At 47.6% G+C, this 4,700-nt stretch overlaps 1 non-coding gene across 1 annotated transcript; it reads left to right on the plus strand.

Moving 5' to 3' along the window:
• The first annotated feature begins 3,497 nt into the window (after positions 1 to 3,497).
• On the plus strand, positions 3,498 to 3,579 carry TRNAS-AGA. Its single transcript has one exon. It is a non-coding gene; the product is annotated as a tRNA-Ser (tRNA).
• Positions 3,580 to 4,700: the final 1,121 nt, after the last annotated feature.

Here is a 4,700-nt window from a genome sequence, read left to right on the forward strand (position 1 = left end):
GCAGCCCTGGCCCTTCAGCCCTGCAGCCCTGCAGCCCTGCAGCCGTATAGCCCTGCAGCCCTGCAGCCCTGCAGCCCTGCAGCTCTATAGCCCAACAGCCCTGCAGCCCTGCAGCCCTACATCCCTACAGCCCTGCAACCCTGCATCCCTACAGCCCTACAGCCCTGCAGCCCTGCAGCCCTGCAGCCCTACAGCCCTACAACCCTGCAGCCCTGCAGCCCTGCAGCCCTACAGCCCTACAGCCCTAGCACCCTACAGCACTGCAGCCCTGCAGCCCTGCAGCCCTACAGCCCTACAGCCCTATAGCCCTGCAGCCCTGCAGCCCCGCAGCCCTGCAGCCATGCTTGCTTTTCGCCTGCGTCAGCCAGCTGCGAATGCAGTCCGACACCAGTTTGTCAGTATGTTCCTGGCAAAAAAGAACCCGATAGAAGTCGGTAGGTTTTTACATTTTTCCATGTGTGGTTCGCGCACGCACTTTACTGTGCATCCCCAGCTTTTGGATAGAGGGCCTAAGATCAAGTCACTCCGTCTTTTTGCTGACAAAACACTAAACTTGGAAATCCTAACACTGAGTATATGAAAAACATTCACGGTCAAAGGAAAGGGAACTATAAGTTAGAAGTCTCTAAGAGCAGATTTCCGAAAAGATCTAAGGTAGGCGCTAGAAAATTTCAGGGAACAAGTTGGTATTCTCAGTGTTTGCAAGAAGACATGGCCTGAATGAAACAGGATAGAAAGATGTGAGAACAAGCTGGAAAAAAAAATATATATACTAAAAAGACATTCTAGATGAAAAAGGATAAAAATATATAGCGAGCACATTTAAAATGAAGCAACATAATTAAATTCATACTGGAGAATAACGGAACTGATGCTGTGAAAAGTGAGTCCATTATGTATAGAATATTCTTTTAAAGCTCTTCCATGATTCAAAAGAAAAAGATGAATGAAGTAGAAGAAAAGAAAGTGATATAAAGGACAGCCAACACATGGATAACTGGCCATCAGGAAAGAGACCATATGGAATCAGCTATGATTTAACACTTTCTTTATGCCAGGCAGTGTTCTAAGTGCTTTTTTGCCTTCTAACTTTTTTAATTCGTAAAACAACCTAATGAAGTTATTTCTGTATTATTATTCCTACTTTACAACAAAGGAAGCTGAGGCACAAATAAGTTGAGTAACTTGCCCAAGATGACATAGCCAATATATGGGGAAGCTGGGACTTGAATTTGGTAATTTGGTCCCAAACTCTCACTTTTATCTCTGTAAACTAGACTCTCAAGTAAAGACTCCAAGTAAAGTAAAGACTCCCAATTTTCTGAGTTTAAGAATACATCTCTCATTCATTGCTGGTGAGAGTACTTTGGAAGACAGTTTGCAGTTTCTCATAAAACTAAACATATTCTTACAATATGATCTAGCAATCTCACTCCTTGGTATTTATCCAAATGAGCTGAAAACTTATGTCCATACAAAAACCTAATTTCCAAAACTTGAAAGGAACCAAAATGTCCTTCAGTAGGTGAATGGATAAACAATGGTACATCCGGACAATGGAATATTATTCGGCAATGAAAAGAAATAAGCTATCAAGCTAACAAAACACCCTAGGGAACGTTAAATGCATATTGCTGAGTGAAAGAATTTGAAATACTTTGTATGATTCCAACCATATAACATTCTGGAAAAGACAAAAGTATGGAGACCGCAAAGATCAATGGTTGCAAGGTGTTGGGGGGAGGGATATAGGGATAAACAGAACAAAGGGGTTTTTAGGGCAGTGAAACTATTTCTGTATGATAATGTAATGTTGGATATATGTCATTATATATTTGTCAAAACCCATAGAATGTACAAGACACAGAGCGAACCCCTAAGGTAAACTAGGGGTTTTCAGTTAATAATTTATCAATATTGGCTCATCAATTGTAACAAAGTTACCACACTAATGCAAGATGTTAATAATATGGAAAACTGGTGGGGGAAGGAGGAAAGTGAGAGTATATGGGAACTTTATACTTTCTGCTGAATTTATCTGTAAACCTAAAACATTTTTAAGAAGTATGTTAATTAAAAAATATATGACTGTTAAAGATGCTCTGGTAAGGTTTCAGAAGGAAATGATGGACATGTAACTAGAAACTGGAAGAAAAGTGTTGTGGCTGAATCGTGCTCTCCAGTTGGGTGGAAAACAGAATTTATACACAATGAACTTGAATATTTAGGGAGGAAATTGCCAAGCAAAGTGTAGAAGGTGCAGCAGGATTTCGCCTTGCTGTCTGTGGTAAAAAAAATAAAAAAAAATTTTAAAATAAAGAAAATTGAGGAAAGAACTGTTAAGCAAAAGACAACCGGTTTTTGATGATTTGGAAATTTTTTAGCCACACCTTATACAAATGAGGCTTTCAATACATATTGAGGATAACAAGAATGTGTGTGTGTACATATTTATTAGTTTTAGTGACTGGGTCTGCTCGTAAAATGTAAGCAACCATAGGAGCCCAATACAGATGCTCCAAGTATATAGGTAAAACATTAATTGATCAGCTGTCATGTGCCACACACCAATCAAAAACTCTATCTACATAGAAGACATAATTTAGTGAATAAAAGCCGAAGTTTACTGGATACCAAGCTCTAAATACTGTATTTGAATTAACTCATTTAATAACTCAGGGTGCCAAATAGAGAACAGAAAAGGATGGAAATTCATGAAAAATGCATATGTGTACGTGTACGCCAAACAAAAAGTATGTGATATGTGTAAATTATGGATAATAACTACTTCACGTCTATCCCTTGGGAGCAGGCTGTCCCATTAAACCCTTTCTCGTCTCTTCCTTCTCTCTCTATAAGCGACGTGGTTTTTCCACTTGCGATCGTTTCCCTCTTTCCTTAAACTAGCACAGCAAGCCGAGACGTGGACAAACACCCGTGCTCGGTGCTCAGGGCGCCGGGAAACGCCGTCACCCACAGCCGTGGACTCGGGGATCGAAACCCAAGACGCGGGGAGGGAACACCGGCCAGCATCCGCAGACTGCAGGGGCGAGGAGCGCCTGCCTGGGCCACAGTGCGGGCTGGGGTCTTCGTCCCGGGGGGCCGCCAGGCTGCAGGGGCAGAGGACGCGCCAAGTGCCCACAAGCTCGGTCCCTAAGCCGCGCCGCGTGCGCGCCCCGCCCTCGCCCCCCGCGCGGGACACCGGGACGCGGGGACACCGGGACACCGGGCTGCGGCGCCGAGCCCCTCCCGGGAAGCCCCCAGCAGCGCGGGCCAGGCCCAGGACTGGGCTGGGGCCGGGGTCTGCGCCGCCGCCGCCGCCGCCGCCGGGGGACCCCCTTCCAGTCGCCCCGGCCCCGCGCTGCGGGAGGGGCGGCCGTCCTGCCCAGCCGGCTGTCCCCGGAGGGGTCTCCCGCGCCCGCGGCCACGTTCACCCCTTCGGCTCCCTCCGCGGCTGCAGCTTCTAGGCAGGACGCGAGCAGCCGTCCCAGCGCCGGGTAGTCGTGGCCGAGTGGTTAAGGCGATGGACTAGAAATCCATTGGGGTCTCCCCGCGCAGGTTCGAATCCTGCCGACTACGGCGTGTTTTTCTCCGCCGGGCGCGCGCTTCTCCCCTCGGAGAGAAAACCCGGGTCTGGAGGCGGGCGCCGTGCACGCAGCGGCGGGCCCTGCTGCTCTGAGCGCTCGGGGAGCGGGACTCGCGCCCCGCGGGCGGCCCCCTTTTCCTGGGGAGGCCGCCTGAAGCTTTAGCGGGCGCGGCAGTGTAGACACGCACCCCGGCTCCACGGCCACGTCCCTCTGTGAGTCCCGCCCGTCCCCGCGCCCCGGACGCGTGGCCGCGCTGCGCGCTCTGCGGCCGGCCAGGGGCCCCGCGCTCGGCCGGGGGCGTCCCCCTGCCGCTCCAGGGCACGAGCGCCGAAGCCGGCCGCGGGGGGCGGGGGAGAGGCGAGGAGCCGGGAGCCGCGGGAACCCCAGGCGGGGAGCGGCTTCCCTGCAGGGGCGGTGTCAGCGAGACGCCTCCGCCCACGTGGTTGACGGGGCGAGCAATCGGAGTTCCCTCCGGATGTGACGCGCTCAGGCGGGCTCAAAAAACGTGTGTTTCGGATCTGATCAGAGGGAACCTCGGACAAAACCAAACGAAGGGCCTTTCCACAAAATAACTGAATTGTACTCCTCCAAAATAGCACTATTACGAAACACAAGGAAAGACTATTTCAGATTTAAAAAGACAATTTAATGCAACACATGATCTGGGGTTTTCTCTTGCTGTACAGGGCATTATTGGAACAACAGGTGGAATCTGAATAAAGCACATAGATTGAATAATTTTATCAGTGGTAATTCCTGAATGTGTTAGTTGTACTTTGGTTATGTAAAAAATGCCTTTAAGAGAATACTGAGATAGTTCAGGGAAAAGAGTATGTGTTTTCAAACTCAGTCTCCTACAGTTTCCAAAAAAGTGTGTATATACACTTTTCTCTCATATATGACAGAGAAATAGAAAATACAGTAATATGCTAAATATGCTAAAATTGGGGGAATGAAGGGTAGCCAGAAATTCTTTATATTCTTGTAACTTTACTGTCAGTCTGAAATTATTCCAAAATTAAATTATTTCAAAATAAAAAGTTAAAAGAAGAAAAAAGAACTAATAAAACCATAAATGAAGACCATTTTCATTGAAATTTAAAAACATAAATA

This window comes from Phoca vitulina, unplaced genomic scaffold (assembly GCF_004348235.1).
Source record: "Phoca vitulina isolate PV1807 unplaced genomic scaffold, GSC_HSeal_1.0 scaffold125, whole genome shotgun sequence".
NCBI classification, from domain to species: domain Eukaryota; kingdom Metazoa; phylum Chordata; class Mammalia; order Carnivora; family Phocidae; genus Phoca; species Phoca vitulina.